Source organism: Saimiri boliviensis, chromosome 2, assembly GCF_048565385.1.
Source record: "Saimiri boliviensis isolate mSaiBol1 chromosome 2, mSaiBol1.pri, whole genome shotgun sequence".
In the NCBI taxonomy this organism is placed as follows: Eukaryota; Metazoa; Chordata; class Mammalia; order Primates; family Cebidae; genus Saimiri; species Saimiri boliviensis.
Window position 1 is genome coordinate 131,795,553 of NC_133450.1, and position 23,851 is coordinate 131,819,403.

Genomic DNA, 23,851 nt, shown 5'->3' on the forward strand with positions numbered 1-23,851 from the left:
AGAGCAGAGTGGGCAAAGAGGGGGCTTTCACTGGTGCCCAGAGCTCACCTGCGAAGGAGGAGGGACCACAGCCTCAGGGATGCCCGGCCCTGGCTGCCTTCTGCTGGCTGGCTGGCCCCTTCCCTGCAGACTCCCCTCACACAGCCCTGCACAGCCTGAGGGCTTCACTAACCAGAACCACAGAGTGCGACAAATGCACACGGGGGGAGGGAGGGGCTATGGAGGAAGAGCAGAGTTGGGATCGGAAGGCATTTACCCTGAGAAAAAAGGGCGCATGGCACACAACCCACGAAGGGAAGGGAGAGGAACAGCATGTGCAAAGGCTCAGGGTTAAGACTGGCGACCTGAAGCTTAGAGTCAAAGGTGATGGATGGTGGGTGGTGAGGGTCTGGGGCAGGTGGGTCTCCCACACTGGGCTGAGCTGTATGACTTGACCCTGAGGGGCGTGCGGGCCAGGCTGTGTTTTGGGAGGAGGCAGGAGCCAGGGCACAGATTGGGGAAAGGGGGCAAAGGAGCCAGGTCTCTGCTGCCACCTGCTCACCTAGGACCCCAGGACTTGGGGAATAAGTGATCATCCTTTGGAATGCTCTCAAGGGGTCTCAGATAAGGGGAGGCAGTAGAGTGTTCTGGAGAAAGCAGGGCCCATCCTTCTCCACCCCATGACCCTCTTTCCATGTCCCTGGAGCTGCCTCCTCTCCCACAAGCCAGGCCTGCCCAGGCCCACACCCTGCACCCCTCTCCCACCCCGCCCCACCCACATCGAGGACCCCCTGGTGTTGGGGACACTCCAGATCTGTGGGGTTTCTCCAGAAGCAGACTCAGACAAAGACTGGAGCCCACACTGAGAAGCTAACGTGGCCTAAACATGTGCGTCCCTCCACAAGTTCACGTGTGATGGTGGTATTAGGGGGTTGGGCCTTTGGAAGGTGATTAGGTCACGGGAGCAGAGCCCTCAGGAATGGGAATAATACCCTTACAAAAGTGGCCAAAGAGAGACCCTCATCCCTCCCACCATGTGAGGACACACTGAGAAGCCACATCTATGGACCAGGAAGCAGCCCTCGCCAGACACTGCTGAGGTCTTGACCTTGGACTCCCTAGCCTCCAGAGCAGAGATAAATTCGTTTCTGTTATTGGTAAGGGTGCAGTCTGTGGTGTTTTTGTCATAGCAATGCCGGAAGGCAGTGGATAAGAAAGATGGGGATGGAGAGGTAGCTAGGGTAGGCAATTGGGGTGTAACCTCCAGGGGAATTTTGGGGAAAATGTAAAACATGCAGAGCTAGGAAGGAGGGAGCTGGGGTGGTTATACACCAACTCCTTCCAGCTGTGGTGGAGAACTCTCCGAGGTGTTAAATCCTCACCTGCAGCCCTGAGCAGACCCAGAAGGGCCTTCCCTTCCCAGGATTTAGCCTCTAGGTGAGGAGATGTTGCTGCTGGTGGATGACAGGCAGGGCAGCTGAGGGAAGGGCCTGGGGAATCTGGACAGCAAGCAAGTCTGCTGGAGCGCATGTGTGCCCCAAAGCCCAGCGCAGTCAACAGACGACTGACAGCCAAATGAGAGATTTGCCCTTTTTGGCCCAAAAATGTGATTAAGCTCGTTATTATTCAGGGTTCTCCAGAAAGACAGAACCAGCAGGATATAAGGAAGGGGGTTTATTAGGGGAGCTGGCTCACAGGCTCACCGAGGTGAAGTCCTGTGACAGATGGCCTGCAAGCTGGACAACCAGAGATGGCTCAGCTCTGAGCCTCAGAACAAGGGAAGCCAGCCAGGTGGTCCCCATCAGGCCCAAGAGGTCCCAAAAGGCCACCAGTGCAAGTCCCAGAGTTCAAAACCAGAAGAGCCTGGAGCCCAATGTACCAAAGCGGGAGGAGGAAAAGCAGTCCTCTCAGAAAGGTAGAGAGGAAGAGCAGAGAGAAAACGAATCTCCCTTCTTTCGCCTATTTGTTCCAGCTGGGCCTCCAGCAGATGGGATGGCGTCCTGCCCACACTGAGGACGGGTCTTCCTCTCTCAGGCTGCTGACTCACAAGTCCGAGACACACCCAGATACAGCGCTTCACCAGCCATCTATATCCCTCAATCCAGTTCAAAGGACCCCTGAAACAACCATCAGAAGCTCCCTAGAGGGAAAAGTTGGGGGAGGAGGACACTTCAAGGTCTGGGTCTATGCAGAACTTTCCCAGAGCATTTGACAACGCAATACAACCACACACACAAATCAGGGTTCTACTCCAGCGTGAGCAACAGAGGCTCTGTCTCTTAAGAAAAAGAAAAAGAAAAAAGAAAAAACCAAGGAGAGGAGTAGGGACTGTAATCCCAGGACTTTGGGAGGCTGAGGTGGGAGGATCACTTGAGGTCAGGAGTTCAAGATCAGCCTGGCCAACATGGCGAAACACCATTTCTAATAAAAATACAAAAATTAGCCAGGTGTGGTAGTGGGTGCCTGTAACACTAGTTACTCAAGAGGCTGAGGCACAAGAATTTCTTAAACCCAGGAGACAGAGGTTGCAGTGAGCTGAGCTCTCACCCCACTGCACTGCAGCCTGACTGACAGAGTGAGACTCTGTTTCAAAAAAAAAAAAGTAAAAAAAGAATAACCACCCAAAACTGACTAAATGTGCATTCAGGAAAGCGGATCCACCACAAATGAACAGTTCAGTGAATTTTCAAGCCTAACACTTGCATGTAGCCGGCGTCCGGATCAAGAGACAGAACATTTCCAGCAGTCCAAGAGCCCCTCTTAGATGACTGACTTTCAGCTCTTCTTTTTTTCTACTATAAGTATTTAAGTCTATAACTTTGCCTCTAAGCATGGCTTTAATTGTATCCCACTTTTTTTTTTTTTTTTTTGAACAGTCTTGCTCTGTCACCAAGGCTGGAGTCCAGTGGCACAATCACAGCTCTCTATAACCTCAAGTGATACTTGTGCCTCAGCCTCTTGAGTAACTAGTATTACAGGTGCCCACCTGTAATAAATTAGCTGACACTCAGCTAATTTATTTACTTTTGTAGAGGTGAGGTCTCCCTATGTTGCCCAGGCTGGTTTTGAACTCCTGGCCCCAAGTGATCCTCCCACCTCAGCATCCCAAAGTGTTGGGGTTATAGGTGTGAGCCACCATGCCTGGCTGGTTTTTTTCTAGTCTTTTTTTGTTTTGTTTTTTAAGATGGAGTCTCGCTCTGTTGCCCAGACTGGAGTGCAGTGGTGTGATCTTGGCTCACCGCAACCTCTGCCTCCAGGGTTCAAGTGATTCTCCTGTCTCAGCCTCCTGAGTAGCTAGGACTGCAGGTGCGTGCCACCACGCCCGGTTAATTTTTGTATTTTAGTAGAAATGCTGTCCAGGCTGGTCTTGAAATCCTGACCCGCCTTGGCCTCCCAAAGTGCTGGGATTGCAGGCGTGAGCCACCACGCCTGGCCTTTTTTCTAGTCTTACATCTAAAGCATATCTGTGTAAGCTGTCTGTGGTTGAGTTTTGTTTTGTTTCTATGCCATCCTCGTGTTTTTTAAATAATTAATTTGCATTTAATATAATTGCTGGTATGTTTGAGTTTAAATCTATCATCTTTCCATTTGTTATCTATTTGCTTTATCTATTTTTTGTTTCTTTAGTTTTTCTTTTTTCTTGCCTTCTTATTTTTTTGCAATTTTATGACTTTATTTCATGTATCTGATTCTTTTTTTTTTTTTTCTGAGATGGAGTTGTCTTGTTGCCCAGGCTGGAGTGCAAGGGTGCGATCTCTGAGATAAGTAACTGAAGGCAATTATTTATCTGTTTTTGTTTGTGTTAAGATGTCTTTATTTTGCTTTTTATAACTTTTTTTTTTTTAGATGGAGTTTTGCTCAGTCACCCAGGCTGGAGTGCAATGGCGTGATGTTGGCTCACTGCAACCTCTGCCTCCTGGGTTCAAGTGATTCTCCTGCTGCAGTCTGCCAAGTAGCTGGGACTACAGGCATGAGCTACCACGCTGGGCTAATTTTTTGTATTTTTAGTAAAGATGGGGTTTCACCATGTTGGTCAGGCTGGTCTCAGGTTACCTGCCCACCTCGGCCTCACAAAGTGCTGGGATTACAGGCGTGAGCCACCGCGCCCAGCCAATTTTATTAAATATCAAGTCAATGTTCACATTTCCAATTGTCTTATAAATGTTTGTTTGAATCAGAACCCAAACAATTTTGACACTTTGTGACTGGTTGATAAGTCAGGTCTTCTTTAATGTATACTTTTCTTATTCACCTTTTTCCCCCTCTAGCAAAGGAAACCAGGCTGTTCCCAGTAGCTCCCGGGTCTGGATTTTGCCAGCTGTGCCACTGCTGCTGTTTGATTGTGTCCATGCCTCTGTGTTCCCTGTAAGCTGGGAGTTTGTATTGAGGAGTTAGACTCCATTTCTTTTTTTTTTTTTTTGAGACGGAGTCTCAGTCTGTCACCCAGGCTGGAGTGCAGTGGCACAACCTCGGTTCACTGCAGCCTCCGCCTCCCGGGTTCAAGCAATTCTCTACCTCAGCCTCCTGAGTAGCTGGGATTATAGGTGCCCACCACAACACCCAGCTAATTTTTTGTATTTTTAGTAGAGATGGGGTTTCACTACCTTGGCCAGGCTGATCTTGAACTCCTGACCTGGTGATCCACTGGCCTCAGCCTCCCAAAGTGCTGAGACTACAGACAGGTGTGAGCCACCGCACTCAGCCTGGATCCATTTCTTAATGTCTGGCTATTGACAGCTTTTTTTTTTTTTTAAGACGGAGTTTCGCTCTTGTTACCCAGGCTGGAGTGCAATGGCGCAATCTCGGCTCACCGAAACCCCTGCCTCCTGGGTTCAGGCAATTCTCCTGCCTCAGCCTCCTGAGTAGCTGGGATTACAGGCACGTGCCACCATGCCCGGCTAATTTTTTGTATTTTTAGTAGAGACGGGGTTTCACCATGTTGACCAGGATGGTCTCCATCTCTCGACCTTGTGATCCACCTGCCTCTGCCTCCCAAAGTGCTGGGATTACAGGCGTGAGCCACCGCGCCCGGCCTATTGACAGCTTTTAAGCCTCACCCCTCCCTCTTCCCATTGGGCCCACACCGAGACAAACTGATAAGAAGCCTGGGTACCCCCACTTGGATGCAGGTGGAATAGTCCAACCATGTGAGCTGCTGCCAGGCTGTGTGAAATCTCACCTGGCCCCACCTACCAGCCACAGCCTCCAAAACCCCCCGGGCCTATCTCCTTTCCTTGCTCTGGAAAGCCATTTGAGACCTGCCCACAAGGCCTGCCCCGCTCTCCCGAGCCGCCTCCATCATCGAGTCATAACACCTTCTTGGTGTGTGTGATGTCGTCAGTCTTGGGATTGCAACCGAACGCTGGGTGGCAGGTCCCTGCTGCTTTTGCAGGGTGACCACAACGCCGTGGAAGCTAGAGCTGTGCTGTTCACTGTGGTAGTCATTAGTTACCAGTGGCAATTAAGTTAATAAAATTAAGTAAAAATAGAAGTTCCGTTTTTAGGCAGTAGCTGCTAGTACAGTAGTTGAATGTGGTTAGAGCCTCTAGATTTTAACACACAGTCTCACTGTGTGGCCCAGGCTGGAGTGCAGTCACGCAGTCACACATGGTTCGCTGCAGCCTTGAACCGCCAGGCTCAAGGAATCCCTCCACTCAGCCTCCAGAGTAACTGGGACTACAGGTGCACACCACCACATCCCACTAATTTTACTATTTTCCCAGCCGGGCACGGTGGCTCACACCTGTAATCCCAGCACTTTGGGAGCCTGAGGCAGGTGAATCATTTGAGGTCAGGAGTTTGAGACCAGCCTGGACAACATGGTGCAACCCTATCTCAACTAAAAATACAAAAAAAAAATGAGCTGGGTGTGGTGGTGTGCACCTGTAATCTCAGCTGTTCAGGAGGCTGAGGCACAAGAATCACCTGAACCCAGAAGGCAGAGGTTGCAGTGAGCTGAGACCGTGCCATTGCACTCCAGCCTGGACAACAAGAATGAAACTCCATCTCAAAAAACAAAATCGTACAAAGCATACATATACATGAATAAAAAACCTAAGGGGAAATGTAGTGATATGAAAGAAATATAAAATCTGAGATATGAAACAAACAATTCTATCCATGTTGTTTTGGACAAAATGAAAAGCATTTTGCTTACTAAAAAGGTGATATTTCAATATTTTCTAAGAAGACTTTGATTAGGAATATAGCAGAAGACTTCTACAACTATCCATCAAAAATCAGATTCTGGCCGGGCGCGGTGGCTCAAGCTTGTAATCCCAGCACTTTGGGAGGCCGAGGCGGGTGGATCACAAGGTCGAGAGATCGAGACCATCCTGGTCAACTTGGTGAAACCCCATCTCTACTAAGGATGCAGAAAATTAGCTGGGCATGGTGGCGTGTGCCTGTAATCCCAGCTACTCAGGAGGCTGAGGCAGGAGAATTGCCTGAACCCAGGAGGCGGAGGTTGCGGTGAGCCAAGATCGCGCCATTGCACTCCAGCCTGGGTAACAAGAGCGAAACTCCGTCTCAAAAAAAAAAAAAAAAAAAAAAAAAAAAAAAAAATCAGATTCTGCCTCCCTGAATATAGAATGGACACTATGTTATCCCACCAGCCCTGGCAGGCCACTACGCGTATGTGCATATGTGCCATGTCTGTGAGGCATTGCAAGGAGCAGATTTTTTTAGCCACTCAAGACTTGTAGATGTCACCATCTCGGGAAGCCCCCGTCTCCAGATGCTGTTTTCCTCCATGACTCTTCAGTGAGTGTTTCCCACATTTAACGACACGGGACCCCCGGTTCTGGGATGGCTCTGTACCATTTTGCTTCATTTCCTGCCTGAGGTTCAGGAGAATTCACATGACTGTAGGGAAACCTGAGGGGCTGTCCAAGTGTTGCCGTCTCTCAGGCACCCGACCTTGGGCGTCCGCTCCCTTCCGCTGCTTCCAGAGGGGACTCTCGGAAATCCACAAGCAAGCCTCACCCAGGTGAGGCCAAGGGAAGAGATGGACAGGGCCACTAGAGGCCCCTGGGAGAGGGAGCTTCGACAGCTTCATTTTTGCTGACGCAGCAGCCGTGGTCAGCGCCACTGTCAAGGGCAAACGGCCATCAGTGGTGGCTGGGATGCAGCGTGTGCTCAAATTAACACATCAAACAGAAAAACCGCCAAAAGCAGCACAGCAAACTAGGACCCTGGGGGCTTCTCACCCCTCCACGCCAGTGCCCATCCCCTCTCAGTGCCTTTGTTCACCTCTAACTCCCAAATCCACAGTGACATTCCAAGAGAGCTCCAAGGGGTGGACTCGCAGAAAGTCCTGCTCGAATGTGCCCTTCTCTGCCCTTCCTTACTGGGCTGGCCCTGCCTGTGAGATGTGCATCACTGCTGAAATAGGCATTGCATGTTCTTCAGAACTCATGTCTCCCATGAGTGTTCTCTGGGTTTCTGGCACATGGTCCTCCCTGGAGGAGGCTCGAAGGCACCTTCTCCAACTTCACCATCCTTAGAGAAAAGACACCTCATTGGGTGGCTCTGGGCTCCATGGTCAGTGGCTTCAGCTGCAGGGGTGGGGGGGTGGAGCAACACATTTTTATTTTAAAAATATGTATATACACATATATATATGCATATCACAAAATAGATTTTTTTCATAGAAATGTGTATTAACATCATTCCAAAGAACAGAACTTGGAAAAAGCCTGGGTACGGTGGTTCACACCTGTAATCCAGCACTTTGGGAGGCTGAAGCAGGAGGATCATTTGAGGCCAGGAATTCAATAACAGCCTGGGCAAAATAGTGAGATCTCATATTACAAAAATTTAAAAAATTAGCTTGGTGTGGTGGAGTGCACCTGTTGTCCCAGGTACTTGGGAGGCTGAGGTGGGAGGATCACTTGTGCCAGGATTTGAGGCTGCAGTGAACTATGATTGCGCCACTGCACTTCAGCCGGGTGACAGAGCAAGACCTTGTCTCTAAAATAAACAAGTAATAGACAATTAAAAACATCCTATGCTGCATGGATGTTTCAGCTGTAATTAACAGAAACATCCAACCAAAGTAGCTTAACAATTATTGAAGTTTGTTAGCTGCTCCACTTCATAAGGTTAAGAAGAGAAGTGTATGGCGCTGTGGCAGGGATCTTGGTCTGCTTGTCTGCTCTGATCCTGGTCTCAAGATGGTCTGCGGTCCAAGGATCATGTCCTCACCCACAGAGGCAGTGAGCGGAGGCAGAGAGTGTCATACGTCACACCAACTCTTTGGACGGAGGACGGCAGTCCCAGAAGCACCTTTCCCCGCACACTCTCCCCTGGAACAGCACACTTCCTCTCAGATCTCCCTGGCCCCAAATGGTCATGTGCCCTTGCTCAGCCCTGGACCTGGCCCCTTCCTAGAGATCAAGAATCACCACAGATGACTGAAAGCCCCCTGGTTCTGTTGAAGGAACAAGGAGGAAAGGCTTTGAGGCAGGTGGCCCACGTGCCTGTCAGGCTGGAGAGCTGATATGTAGGTGTGCAAAAAATTTCATTTTCCCTGGTGAACTGCAGAGAAAGCTTCTCACCGAAGCAGGAAGGACATAACCCCTCAGTCTTCCTCCTCAATCTTGTCCACCACGGATGCTGCAGAAACTATGGGTGTGTGAGGGTGCTGGATGGCAAAGACCCAGGACCTGAGCAGAGATGGGATCTGCCCTCACCTCAGGGGTATGACAATACACTTGGAAATTACACCTGATTGTTCTTCTGCCTCCTCATCATTGTCCTCCTCTGTGTCTGGGGACACAGACCACTGCTCCAGGAGCAGTGGAGGGATGAAGGCAGGGGCTAGTGGAGGGAAGAATGGTGGGGGTAGTGGAGGGATGAGTGGAGGGGGCAGTGGAGGATGAGTGGAGGGGGCAGTAGAGGGATGAATGGAGGGGGTAGTGGATGGTGAATGGAGGGGGTAATGGATGGTGAATGGAGGGAGTAGTGGAGGGATGAAGGGAGGGGTAGTGGAAGGTGAATGGAGGGGGTAGTGGAGGGTGAATGGAGGGGTAGAGGAGGGGTGAATGCAGGGGGTAGTGGAGGGATGAAGGGAGGGGGTAGTGGATGGTGAATGGAGGGGGTAGTGGAGGGTGAATGGAGGGGGTAGAGGAGGGTGAATGCAGGGGGTAAGTGGAGGGAATGAAGGAGGGGGTAGTGGATGGTGAATGGAGGGGTAGTGGAGGGAAGGGAGGGGGTAGTGGATGGTGAATGGAGGGGTAATGGGTGGGAAGGGAGTAGTGGAGGGATGAAGGGAGGGGGTAATGGATGGTGAATGGGAGGGAGTAGTGGAGGGATGAAAGGGAGGGGGTAGTGGATGGTGAATGGAGGGGGTAGTGGAGGGTGAATGGAGGGGGTAGTGGATGGTGAATGGAGGGGGTATGGATGGTGAATGGAGGGAGTAGTGGTGGGATGAAGGGAGGGGGTAGTGGATGGTGTATGGAGGGGGTAGTGGAGGGATGAAGGGAGGGTAGTGGTGCAGGGGGTAGTGGAGGGATGAAGGGAGGGGGCAGTGGAGGGATGAGTGGAGGGGGCAGTGGAGGGATGAGTGGAGGGGGCAGTGGAGGGATGAATGGAGGGGGTAGTGGATGGTGAATGGAAGGGGTAATGGATGGTGAATGGAGGGAGTAGTGGAGGGATGAAGGGAGGGGGTAGTGGAAGGTGAATGGAGGGGGTAGTGGAGGGTGAATGGAGGGGGTAGTGGAGGGATGAAGGGAGGGGGTAGTGGATGGTGAATGGAGGGGGTAGTGGAGGGTGAATGGAGGGGGTAGAGGAGGGTGAATGCAGGGGGTAGTGGAGGGATGAAGGGAGGGGGTAGTGGATGGTGAATGGAGGGGGTAGTGGAGGGTGAATGGAGGGGGTAGAGGAGGGTGAATGCAGGGGGTAGTGGAGGGATGAAGGGAGGGGGTAGTGGATGGTGAATGGAGGGGTAGTGGAGGGATGAAGGGAGGGGGTAGTGGATGGTGAATGGAGGGGGTAGTGGATGGTGAATGGAGGGGGTAATGGATGGTGAATGGAGGGAGTAGTGGAGGGATGAAGGGAGGGGGTAATGGATGGTGAATGGAGGGAGTAGTGGAGGGATGAAGGGAGGGGGTAGTGGATGGTGAATGGAGGGGGTAGTGGAGGGTGAATGGAGGGGGTAGAGGAGGGTGAATGCAGGGGGTAGTGGAGGGATGAAGGGAGGGGGTAGTGGATGGTGAATGGAGGGGGTAGTGGAGGGTGAATGGAGGGGGTAGAGGAGGGTGAATGCAGGGGGTAGTGGAGGGATGAAGGGAGGGGGTAGTGGATGGTGAATGGAGGGGGTAGTGGAGGGATGAAGGGAGGGGGTAGTGGATGGTGAATGGAGGGGGTAGTGGAGGGATGAAGGGAGGGGGTAGTGGAGGGTGAATGGAGGGGGTAGAGGAGGGTGAATGCAGGGGGTAGTGGAGGGATGAAGGGAGGGGGTAGTGGATGGTGAAGGAGGGGGTAGTGGAGGGATGAAGGGAGGGGGTAGTGGATGGTGAATGGAGGGGGTAGTGAAGGGATGAAGGGAGGGGGTAGTGGATGGTGAATGGAGGGAGTAGTGGAGGGATGAAGGGAGGGGGTAGTGGATGGTGAATGGAGGGGGTAGTGGAGGGATGAAGGGAGGGGGTAGTGGATGGTGAATGGAGGGGGTAGTGGAGGGTGAATGGAGGGGGTAGAGGAGGGTGAATGCAGGGGGTAGTGGAGGGATGAAGGGAGGGGGTAGTGGATGGTGAATGGAGGGGGTAGTGGAGGGTGAATGGAGGGGGTAGAGGAGGGTGAATGCAGGGGTAGTGGAGGGATGAAGGGAGGGGGTAGTGGATGGTGAATGGAGGGGGTAGTGGAGGGATGAAGGGAGGGGGTAGTGGATGGTGAATGGAGGGGGTAGTGGATGGTGAATGGAGGGGGTAATGGATGGTGAATGGAGGGAGTAGTGGAGGGATGAAGGGAGGGGTAATGGATGGTGAATGGAGGGAGTAGTGGAGGGATGAAGGGAGGGGGTAGTGGATGGTGAATGGAGGGGGTAGTGGAGGGTGAATGGAGGGGGTAGAGGAGGGTGAATGCAGGGGGTAGTGGAGGGATGAAGGGAGGGGGTAGTGGATGGTGAATGGAGGGGGTAGTGGAGGGTGAATGGAGGGGGTAGAGGAGGGTGAATGCAGGGGGTAGTGGAGGGATGAAGGGAGGGGGTAGTGGATGGTGAATGGAGGGGGTAGTGGAGGGATGAAGGGAGGGGGTAGTGGATGGTGAATGGAGGGGGTAGTGGAGGGATGAAGGGAGGGGGTAGTGGAGGGTGAATGGAGGGGGTAGAGGAGGGTGAATGCAGGGGGTAGTGGAGGGATGAAGGGAGGGGGTAGTGGATGGTGAATGGAGGGGGTAGTGGAGGGATGAAGGGAGGGGGTAGTGGATGGTGAATGGAGGGGGTAGTGAAGGGATGAAGGGAGGGGGTAGTGGATGGTGAATGGAGGGAGTAGTGGAGGGATGAAGGGAGGGGGTAGTGGATGGTGAATGGAGGGGGTAGTGGAGGGGATGAAGGGAGGGGGTAGTGGATGGTGAATGGAGGGAGTAGTGAGGATGAAGGGGGGAGTAGTGGAGGGTGAATGGAGGGGGTAGTGGAGGAATGAAGGGGGGGTAGTGGATGGTGAATGGAGGGGGTAGTGGAGGGTGAATGGAGGGGGTAGAGGAGGGTGAATGCAGGGGGTAGTGGAGGGATGAAGGGAGGGGGTAGTGGATGGTGAATGGAGGGGGTAGTGGAGGGATGAAGGGAGGGGGTAGTGGATGGTGAATGGAGGGGTAGGGTAGTGGAGGGATGGGGAGGGGGTAGTGGAGGGTGAATGGTTAGGGTGAATGCAGGGGGTAGTGGAGGGATGAAGGGAGGGGGTAGTGGATGGTGAATGGAGGGGGTAGTGGAGGGATGAAGGGAGGGGGTAGTGGATGGTGAATGGAGGGGGTAGTGGAGGGATGAAGGGAGGGGTAGTGGAGGGTGAATGGAGGGGCTAGTGGAGAGTGAATGGAGGGGTAGTGGAGGGATGAGTGGAGGGGTAGTGGATGGATGAGTGGAGGGGGTAGTGGATGGTGAATGGAGGGGGTAGTGGAGGGATGAAGGGAGGGGGTAGTGGATGGTGAATGGAGGGGGTAGTGGAGGGATGAAGGGAGGGGGTAGTGGAGGGTGAATGGAGGGGGTAGAGGAGGGTGAATGCAGGGGGTAGTGGAGGGATGAAGGGAGGGGGTAGTTGATGGTGAATGGAGGGGTAGTGGAGGGATGAAGGGAGGGGGTAGTGGATGGTGAATGGGGGGGTAGTGGAGGGATGAAGGGAGGGGGTAGTGGATGGTGAATGGAGGGAGTAGTGGAGGGATGAAGGGAGGGTAGTGGAGGGTGAATGGAGGGGGTAGTGGAGGGATGAAGGGAGGGGGTAGTGGATGGTGAATGGAGGGGTAGTGGAGGGTGAATGGAGGGGGTAGAGGAGGGTGAATGCAGGGGGTAGTGGAGGGATGAAGGGAGGGGGTAGTGGATGGTGAATGGAGGGGGTAGTGGAGGGATGAAGGGAGGGGGTAGTGGATGGTGAATGAGAGGGGGTAGTGGAGGGATGAAGGGAGGGGGTAGTGGAGGGTGAATGGAGGGGGTAGAGGAGGGTGAATGGAGGGGGTAGTGGAGGGATGAAGGGAGGGGTAGTGGATGGTGAATGGAGGGGGTAGTGAAGGGATGAAGGGAGGGGGTAGTGGATGGTGAATGGAGGGAGTAGTGGAGGGTGAATGGAGGGGGTAGAGGAGGGTGAATGCAGGGGGTAGTGGAGGGATGAAGGGAGGGGGTAGTGGAGGGTGAATGGAGGGGGTAGTGGAGGGATGAAGGGAGGGGGTAGTGGAGGGTGAATGGAGGGGGTAGAGGAGGGTGAATGCAGGGGGTAGTGGAGGGATGAAGGGAGGGGGTAGTTGATGGTGAATGGAGGGGGTAGTGGAGGGATGAAGGGAGGGGGTAGTGGATGGTGAATGGAGGGGGTAGTGGAGGGATGAAGGGAGGGGGTAGTGGATGGTGAATGGAGGGAGTAGTGGAGGGATGAAGGGAGGGAGTAGTGGAGGGTGAATGGAGGGGGTAGTGGAGGATGAAGGGAGGGGTAGTGGATGGTGAATGGAGGGGGTAGTGGAGGGTGAATGGAGGGGGTAGAGGAGGGTGAATGCAGGGGGTAGTGGAGGGTGAAGGGAGGGGGTAGTGGATGGTGAATGGAGGGGGTAGTGGAGGGATGAAGTGAGGGGGTAGTGGATGGTGAATGGAGGGGTAGTGGAGGGATGAAGGGAGGGGGTAGTGGAGGGTGAATGGAGGGGGTAGAGGAGGTGGAATGCAGGGGGTAGTGGAGGGATGAAGGGAGGGGGGTAGTGTATGGTGAATGGAGGGGGTAGTGGAGGGATGAAGGGAGGGGGTACTGGATGGTGAATGGAGGGGGTAGTGGAGGGATGAAGGGAGGGGGTAGTGCATGGTGAATGGAGGGAGTAGTGGAGGGTGAAGGGAGGGAGTAGTGGAGGGTGAATGGAGGGGGTAGTGGAGGGATGAAGGGAGGGGGGTAGTGGATGGTGAATGGAGGGGGTAGTGGAGGGTGAATGGAGGGGGTAGTGGAGGGATGAAGGGAGGGGGTAGTGGAGGGTGAATGGAGGGGGTAGTGGAGGGATGAAGGGAGGGGGTAGTGGATGGTGAATGGAGGGGGTAGTGGAGGGTGAATGGGAGGGGTAGAGGAGGGTGAATGCAGGGGGTAGTGGAGGGATGAAGGGAGAGGGTAGTGGATGGTGAATGGAGGGGGTAGTGGAGGGATGAAGGGAGGGGGTAGTGGATGGTGAATGGAGGGGGTGTGGAGGGATGAAGGGAGGGGTAGTGGAGTGAATAGGCTAGTGGAGAGTGAATGGAGGGGGTAGTGGAGGGGATGAGTGGAGGGGGTAGTGGAGGGATGAGTGGATTTTATGGATGGTGAATGGAGGGGGTAGTGGAGGGATGAAGGGAGGGGGTAGTGGATGGTGAATGGAGGGGTTAGTGGAGGGATGAAGGGAGGGGGGTAGTGGATGGTGAATGGAGGGGGTAGTGGAGGGATGAAGGGAGGGGGTAGTGGATGGTGAATGGAGGGAGTAGTGGAGGGATGAAGGGAGGGAGTAGTGGAGGGTGAATGGAGGGGGTTGTGGATGGTGAATGGAGGGGGTAGTGGAGGGTGAATGGAGGGGGTAGAGGAGGGTGAATGCAGGGGGTAGTGGAGGGATGAAGGGAAGGGGGTAGTGGATGGTGAATGGAGGGGGTAGTGGAGGGATGAAGGGAGGGGGTAGTGGATGGTGAATGGAGGGGGTAGTGGAGGGATGAAGGGAGGGGGTAGTGGAGGGAGGAAGGGAGGGGGTAGTGGCTGGTGAATGGAGGAGTAGTGGAGGGATGAAGGGAGGGAGTAGTGGAGGGTGAATGGAGGGGGTAGTGGAGGGATGAAGGGAGGGGGTAGTGGATGGTGAATGGAGGGGTGTAGTGGAGGGTGAATGGAGGGGGTAGTGGAGGGATATGAAGGGAGGGGGTAGTGGAGGGTGAATGGAGGGGGTAGTGGAGGGATGAAGGGGGGGTAGTGGATGGTGAATGGAGGGGGTAGTGGAGGGTGAATGGAGGGGGTAGAGGAGGGTGAATGCAGGGGGTAGTGGAGGGATGAAGGGAGAGGGTAGTGGATGGTGAATGGAGGGGGTAGTGGAGGGATGAAGGGAGGGGGTAGTGGATGGTGAATGGAGGGGGTAGTGGAGGGATGAAGGGGGGGGTAGTGGAGGGTGAATGGAGGGGCTAGTGGAGAGTGAATGGAGGGGGTAGTGGAGGGATGAGTGGAGGGGGTAGTGGAGGGATGAGTGGAGGGGGTAGTGGATGGTGAATGGAGGGGGTAGTGGATGGTGAATGGAGGGGGTAGTGGAGGGATGAAGGGAGGGGCTAGTGGAGGGTGAATGGAGTGGGTAGAGGAGGGTGAATGCAGGGGGTAGTGGAGGGATGGGTGGAGGGGGTAGTGGAGGGATGAGTGGAGGGGGTGGTGGATGGTGAATGGAGGGGGTAGTGGAGGGATGAAGGGAGGGGGTAGTGGAGGGTGAATAGAGGATTCCATGGAGGGATGAATGGAGGGGGACCCATGGGAAGATGAATGCAGTGGGGCTTGAATGCAGTGGAGGGGCATGGTGAGTGACTGGGAAGTCCCCTGTGCTCTCTGCTCTTTGTAGCCCTGTGTCAGGGTGACTTCTGAGAAGGGTGCAGGAAGACACTTTTCTTCAGGAGGGAGTCTTCGAGTGGGACGTAGGGACACAGCCCTGGATCCAGGAAGCTCTCAGCTGCTCCCAGCCAGGCCCTGAAGGGGCTGTTAGCATTGTCCTGGAGCTGAGGGGTATCCCCCACCCCCAGCTGCACTTGGTCTCAGCTGGGCGGAATAATTGGATGTGGACACAGTGCAGGGCAGGCGATTATGTTTATGGGCCTGGACGCTCCTGCTGTTGTGGATAATTATCTTGGCAGTAAGGCTGGGTCCAGTAGTCGGGGTCTCAGAAGGGAAAGCAGGGAAGCCTGGGAGAGCAGCCAGGGAGAGGGGGGTCTGAGGGGAGGGCCTGCCCAGGCCGCTTTCCCTCTTTGAGCCGTTTCTGCCCCAGCTGCACAGGCTGGCGATCCGCAGAGAAAGACCGGTCCCACTGGGCCCTCTCCCTGGGGGCCACAGGGACCCAGGCTGCAGACTCTGTCGCCTCCTGGGCTGGACAGGCCTGCCTGCAGAGGACACTTGTAAAACAGGGGAGCCGGTCCGCTCCAGTGCCTGCTCGTGCAGGAAGCAGAGCTTGTCCTCACCTCCAGGAAGGCCCTGCTCCCGGCCACCGCTGGCCTCAGCTAACCTGTGGCTCCTGGCCACTTGCAGAGTTGTGCAAGGCTCAGACAGAAGAGGGCAGGAAGAGTGGGCATCAGGGCCTGCCTGTGGGGACCTGCACTGGCCTGTCGTGGTGTGTCGCCAGCAGGAAGCCTCCTTCTCCCACGAGAGCAAACGCTCCAGGTCCAGGCCTCTGCGGGTGGCTCAAAGCTTTCCCCGCCTGAGACCAGCAGCTAAGCACAGAAATGCAAATACAAAGTGGCACCAGGGAGTCCCATAGTCCCTGCTCCCGAGGTGGGAGGCGGGGACAGTCCCTGACACAGGCAAGCTCCTGCCATCTTCACCAGGGCCCTGGACCAATTACTGCAGAGCATGGGTTCAGCAGACAGGTGGGAACCTGAGCCTGTGTCCCTGAGGGTGGTCCCGATCTCAGCCCTAGGTGGAGGCTGCTGAGTGCTATGGCTGCAAAGCAGGGCGGGGGTCAGCTGTGGGGGGAGGGGGGCCTCTGACCCGCCCTGCACCCCTGCTTTCTCTCTCCCTCCTCTCACCCCCTGGGCCTCACCCTTGCTCCCAGAAGGGGGCACCTACCCCTTCTGCCTCTAGCCCCAGGCACCCACTCCGGCCTGCCAGGCCCCAAAACTTTGGCATCCTTGTCCTTAAGCCCGAGGGACCTGCTGGACGCTCCCTTGACTCCACATTATGCAGGGAGCCCCATGCCCCTCCTGGCCTTCTCTCCCTTACAGGGTACAGTGAATTTTGTAATTGTTAATACAGCTAGTGTCCTCATTTAAAACCTTCTAGCAGTACCAGGCTACAGTGGAAACAAAACCCCCTCCCCCCACACTCCAAATTCACACTCCTGCTGGGAGTGGTGGGGACAGCCTGTCTCCCGGCTCCTCTCCTCCCAGTCTCCCATGAAAACATCTGACAGGTGAAAATATCATCTTCGGGTAGGGCCAATTTGCTCATCCCTGATTAAGCGAGGTTCAGCATCTCGCAGCCCGGACGCTGGGCTTCCTTCTCGCCGCCTGTCCAGCGGCCTGGCCTTGCCGCGTTGATTTATAGTAGCGCTTTGTTGGGAGAATCGGCCCTTTGTTGGGCACTGAGTTATCCTGGGTTCTCCCCAGCTTGTTGCACATCCTTTGATTTTAAATATGTGGTCTAGGCAAAATGTTGCCATTTGTAGCTTAATTAAATTTTTCAACAATGTTCTCTGTGGTTTCTGCTTTTTTGTCCTGTTTAGCAAAGCCTTCCAGATCCTGAGATTATTCAACAGTCTCCCGTGTTTTCTTCAAATGACTTTTGTGGTTTTGGGTTTTTGCATTTCTATTTCTGCTCCATACAGAATTTGTTTCCATGTGAAGAGCGGGATCAGGATCCAACATCATGTTTTCCAGACACCCTTTGCTGTCATTTTATTTTAATTTTTCTGAGACAGTTCCCCTCTTGTTGCCCAGGCTGGAGTGCAATGGCATGGTCTTGGCTCACTGTAATCTCTGCCTTCTGGGTTCAAGCAATTCTCCTTCCTCAGCCTCCCAAGTAGCTGGGATTAGAGGCATGCATCACCACACCCAGCAAATTTTGTACTTTTTTTTTTTTTTTTTTTTTTTTTTTTTTTTTTTTTTTTTTTTAGTAGTAGAGACAGTGTTTCACTATCTTGGCCAGGTCAGTCTCGAACTCCTGACCTCAGGTGATCCACCCGCGTTGGCCTCCCAAAGTGCTGGGATTATAGGTGTGCGCCGCCATGCCCAGTCCCTCATGGATTTTAAATATCCCATTAATCATATGCTAAATGACTACACAGACCTCTGATGTGTGTGTCCAGTCAACTGCCTATAGCACGATGTTCTGGTTGGTTCTGTGATGGAATCTACTCTCTGGCAGGGCTAAAGCCCCCTTTTTTATTTTTCAGAATTTTATAGGCTTTTCATTGTTTTTTTATTATAGCAAAATATATGTAACATAAAACTACTATTTTAAGTGAACAGTTGAGTGACATCAAGTGCATTCACACTGTTGTACAAGCAGCACCACCCTCCATCTCCACTGTCCATCACCACCATTCATCTCTGGCATCCATAGCCACTGTCCATCACCACCATCCATGTCCACTATCGATCTACACCATCCATCACCACAATCCATCACCACCATCCAACACCACCATCCGTCACCACCATTCAACACCACCATCCATCACCACCATACATGTCCACTACCCATAACACCATCCATCATCACCATCCATGTCCACTACCCATCACACCATCCATCACTACTATCCAACACCACTATCCAACACCACCATCCATCGCCACCATCCATCACCACCATCCATGTCCACTATCCATCACCACCATCCATCATCACCATCCATGTCCACTACCCATCACACCATCCATCATCACCATCCATGTCCACTACCCATCACACCATCCATCACTACTATCCAACACCACCATCACCACCATCCATCATAACCATCCATGTCCACTATCCATCACACCATCCATCACTACTATCCAACACCACCATCCATCACCACCATCCATCACCACCATCCATGTCCACTATCCATCACCACCATCCATCATCACCATCCATGTCCACTACCCATCACACCATCCATCACTACTATCCAACACCACCATCCAACACCACCATCCATTGCCACCATCCATCATAACCATCCATGTCCACTATCCATCACACCATCCATGACCACCATCCATCACCACCACCATCACCACCATCCATCACCACCATCCATCATCACCATCCATGTCCACTACCCATCACACCATCCATCACCACTATCCATCACCACCATCCATCACACCATCCAACACCACCATCCATCATTACCATCCATGTCCACTATCCATCACCACCATCCATCACCACTATCCATCACCACTGTCCATCACTACCATCCAACACCACCATCCATCATTACCATCCATCTACAGCAGGCGTCCCCAAACTTTTTACACAGGGGGCCATTTCACTGTCCCTCAGACCACTGGAGAGCCGCCACATACTGTGCTCCTCTCACTGACCACCAATGAAAGAGGTGCCCCTTCCTGAAGTGTGGCGGGGGGCCGGATAAATGGCCTCAGGGGGCCGCATGCGGCCCGCGGGCCGTAGTTCGGGGACGACTGATCTACAGCATATATTATCACCATCCATCACTACCATCCATCACCACCACCCATCTACAGCATCTATCACCACCACCCATCTACAGCATCTATCACCACCATCCATCACTACCATCCATCACCACCATCCATCACTACCATCCATCACCATCCATCACCACCATCCATGTGCACTATCCATCTACACCATCCATCACCACCATGCATCACCACCATCCATCACTACCATCCATCACCATCCATCACCACCATCCATCTGCACTATCTATCTACACCATCCATCTACACCATCCATCACCACCATCTATCACCATCCATCACCATCATCCATCACCGCCATCCATCAACCATCCATCACTACCATCCATCACCACCATCCATCACCACCATCCATCTGCACGATCCATCTACACCATCCATCACTACTATCTATCACTATCCATCACCACCATACATGTCCACTACCCATCACACCATCCAATATCACCATCCATGTCCACTACCCATCACACCATCCATCACTACTATCCAACACCACCATCCAACACCACCATCCATCACCACCATCCATCACCACCATCCATGTCCACTATCCATCACCACCATCCATCATCACCATCCATGTCCACTACCCATCACACCATCCATCACTACTATCCAACACCACCATCCAACACTACCATCCATCGCCACCATCCATCATAACCATCCATGTCCACTATCCATCACACCATCCATGACCACCATCCATGACCACCACCATCACCACCATCCATCACCACCATCCATCATCACCATCCATGTCCACTACCCATCACACCATCCATCACCACTATCCATCACCACCATCCATCACACCATCCAACACCACCATCCATCATTACCATCCATGTCCACTATCCATCACCACCATCCATCACCACTATCCATCACCACTATCCATCACTACCATCAAACACCACCATCCATCATTACCATTCGTCTACAGCAGGCGTCCCCAAACTTTTTACACAGGGGGCCATTTCACTGTCCCTCAGACCATTGGAGGGCCGCCACATACTGTGCTCCTCTCACTGACCACCAGTGAAAGAGGTGCCCCTTCCTGAAGTGTGGCGGGGGGCCGGATAAATGGCCTCAGGGGGCCGCATGCGGCCCGTGGGCCGTAGTTTGGGGACGACTGATCTACAGCATCTATTATCACCATCCATCACTACCATCCATCACCACCATCCATCTACAGCATCTATCACCACCACCCATCTACAGCATCTATCACCACCATCCATCACTACCATCCATTGCCACCATCCATCACTACCATCCATCACCACCATGCATCACCACCATCCATCACTACCATCCATCACCATCCATCACCACCATCCATCTGCACTATCCATCTACACCATCCATCACCACCATCCATCACTACTATCCAACACTACCATCCATCACCACCATCCATCTGCACTATCCATCTACACCATCCACCTACACCATCCATCACTACCATCTATCACCATCCATCACCATCATCCATCACCACCATCCATCACTACCATCCATCACTACCATCCATCACCACCATCCATCACCACCATCCATCTGCACTATCCATCTACACCATCCATCACTACCATCTATCACTATCCATCACCACCATCCATCTACACCATCCATCATTACCATCCATGTCCACTGTCCATCTACACCAACCATCACCACCATGAGAAACATGTCTATTCATTCTCCTTGCATCTTTAGTTTCCTGCGAGTTTTGGAATCATCTTTTGGCTACTTTTAGGAGGGACCCTTCGATGTATGGATCAATTTGGGGGCATTTGGGCCTCACCTCTTCTTGGTTTTCCTTTTCTGGTCTTCTCTGTGGGTTCTTGGCTTAGTTTGAGTTGTCTTCTCTACCCCTCCAATTTCCTACCCCTGCCCTGTGGCTCCAAGCATTGCCCACACTTGCCCTCCTGGCTCTGTCCTGGGCTCCCAAACACCACCTGATGACTGGCCTGAGTGTGCTCAGGTCTCTTCACCTCTCAACTGCCAACCTCTAAAACTGCACCTGCTCTCCTGGCCTGGCTTCCCAGCCTAGTGACAGCCACACGCGCTGGCCAGTCCAGGCAGAGCACTGGGCACCAGCCTTGCCTCCCTCTCCCCATCGAGAAAGTCAACAGTCCTGGCAGGAGAAAGAAAAGCACAAATAGAGAAAATGACTTTTATTAAGGATCACTTACCAAGGTGCAGGCCAAGCCAAGAGGGTGAAGAAACCTGGGTAGGGCAGGAAAGGATGGGCAGGGCTGGGGCCTCAGAGGGACAGGTCTGGCGACAGCTGGGAGGAACCCTGGGAAATTCCTAAGCTCACCTGGAAGCAGGTGGGGTGGGGTGGGGCTCGATGGGCAGACCCAGAACACCCAGCCCCTCCCTGCCACACACTCACCCACCCAAGTGGGCAGCCAGTTCGTGCCCACTCTTCCTCCCAAATTTCCTTCTCTCTCCTTCCTCTGCTTCTGCCCCTGCCAGCCCAGGGCCTCTGGTCGGATGCCTAATTGCCCACCCCCAGGCATGTTCTGCCATCCACTCACTTTGGCCCCCGGAGCTCTCTCTTTCAAACCCTCATTGGAGCAGATCTCAGCCAGCATCAACTCACATTGTCCTTGGGAAGAAATCCAGGCACCTGGATGATCTGGCTGCAGGTCCCTCCCCGGGCTCCCTCCCCCACCTAGCAATCCTGGGTGCTTGCCCGGAGTGCTCACCGCCCTGCCCTCTCCCCACGAAAGTGAGTTTCCAACGGGTGCTTGGTGTGGGGCTCCCCCATACTCAAGGGCGCGTCTGACCCCCTCTGAACTCGAAATCCCACCCCAGGGCCCGGGACAGGGGCTCGGCCGAGGCTAAGCTCCGTGAAGGCAGACCCGCAGAGGCGCGGCTGAGCTGCGAGCAGGGCCTGGTGCCGGCCGGGTGGGCGCTGTCGCAGCCGGGAATGCCCAGCCGCTCCAGGTGCCCACAGGATAAAGCCCAAGGTTCCCCGGCCGGGCGCAGGCCTTCCATATCTCCCCCTCACCTCCACACCTGCGCTCACAAAGTTCCCCAACTCCTGGAATGCAGGAATGCCCTCCGTGCACGCTGCCCCGCTCCCACCCTGATCCCTTCCCCCCAGCTCGGCTCCTGGGACACCGGATATGTCCACTGTAGCACCCGGCCAGGAGAGAGCAGTCCGCAGGAACTCACCCCAGGAACCCCGAGAGCCTCCGGAGATCCCAGCACCACCCTCGCCCCTCGGGCAGGTCGGACCACTGTGGGCGTCCAGGTAAGACGGCGTCGTTGCCCGTCACCCTCGCCCCCAGCTCAGGCTAGAGCGCCAGGGGTCGGAGGTGGAGCGTTCGGACACACGCCCAGTCGGGCCAGGCTCGGGAGGAGAGTCCGGGTGCGGCGAGGTGGGCCTCTGGGACTCACCTTTACTCCTTCACCGTTCGTTCCTCTTCAGGGCTACCGGGGCCAAAGGTTGGGGACTCGGGGCGCGGCTGGAGCCTACAGCTCCCCGAGCGTGGTTAAGCGTTAACCCGCAGGCCCTGGGCCAGGGTGCTGGGCTGCTGTGGGCACCCGGTTCCGCCCGACGGCCCGTCCGGGAGGCGAAGCGTGGGGTGGGGCAGAGACGGGAGGGAATGGGGTCTCCGCGGGGTGCGGGGTGAGCCGGGGAGGCCGGCGGGGCCTGGGGCTGGGAGGGGTGCGGGGTGAGCCGGGAGGCCCGTGGGCCGGGGCAGGAGGGGAGGGTGGGGGGCCTGGAGCAGGGGCGGGGGGCGGGACCCCGCGCGTGGCTGCGGGGCGCGCTCACCTGGCGGCCGCGGCCCCGCCCTAACCTGGTTTCCGGCGGGGCGGGGCGCGGCGCGGCGGGGGCGGGGCGGGGGCGGGGCCGGGCGGGGCGTTCCGGGGGCGGGGCCGGGCTTCCCGCAGACGTCAGGGACCCGCGCGCGAGGCCGCAGGCGGCCTCTCTGCCGTGGGCTCGGCCCGGGCTGCCGCGAGCGTGCGGGCCGCGCCGGGCATGTCCTAGGCGGCGGCCCCGCCCAGCGCTCGGCCGGGCGGGCCGGCGGGAGGGCCGGGACCGAGCCGGGCGGAGCCGGAGACCGAGCCGGGGACTGAGGCGAGCCGGGAACCGAGCCCGAATCGCAGGTAGGACGCGCCGGCCCAGCGCTGGCCGCGGCCCGGGCCTCCCACCGCCCGCACCTGCACGCTTGTGGGGCCGCGCGGGGCGCGGGGGCCCTGCCGAGGCCGGACAAAGGCGCAGGGATGGGGGTGCGCCCGGCGCACCTGGCCAGGCCGGTCCCCGCCGCCGCGGAGGCGGCCCAGGTCTGCGCCAGGCCGGGAGGAGCCGCCCCACGCGCGTCCACGCGGCCCGGCCGGGTACGTTTCTATGCGGCCTGCGGAGGGGGCGGCAGGCCTGGGCGCCCCGGTCCCCGCCCCGGTACCGGCTCGGCCATGGCCGCCCCCGGAGAGCGCTGATTCAGAAGGCGTCGCTCCCTCCCCCGCCAGGCCCGGCGCTCCCGCCCGGCCGCCTCCCTCCTGGCCTGGCCTCTCCTCCCGCGGTCCCTCCCTCCGTCTTCCTCCTCCTCCCCTCTCTCCTCATTTCCCTTCGCCGCGGTCTGCCTACTGTCCTGGCCTCTCCCGGGCTGTGCGCTCCTTCCACCGCCGGCCTGCCGCGCCCGGCTCGCCGCCCTTCCCCGCCCCTGCGCCCCTGCCACCTTTCCCCGCCTCACCTCCGACTGTGGCCCTTACGGCTGGGGCGGCAAGTTTGGGGCGTTTATTTTTCTTCGTCTTAGCAACGATGGCCAGCCCAGCCCCGAGGCTGCTGAAGGCCGT

At 55.3% G+C, this 23,851-nt stretch overlaps 1 protein-coding gene across 4 annotated transcripts in view; it reads left to right on the top strand.

The window, feature by feature from the left end:
• Positions 1-22,183: 22,183 nt before the first annotated feature.
• The window catches only part of CEP170B (centrosomal protein 170B), a 31,142-nt gene continuing 29,474 nt past the window's right edge, over positions 22,184-23,851 (top strand). For 3 of the 4 annotated variants that reach the window (XM_039462871.2, XM_039462872.2, XM_039462873.2), the window contains exon 1: positions 22,938-23,164. The gene's annotated coding sequence lies outside the window, so the exon portion shown is untranslated. Of the gene's footprint in view, positions 22,305-22,937; positions 23,165-23,851 lie in introns of those variants that run through there. The other variant, XM_010343908.3, reaches the window with a different exon arrangement.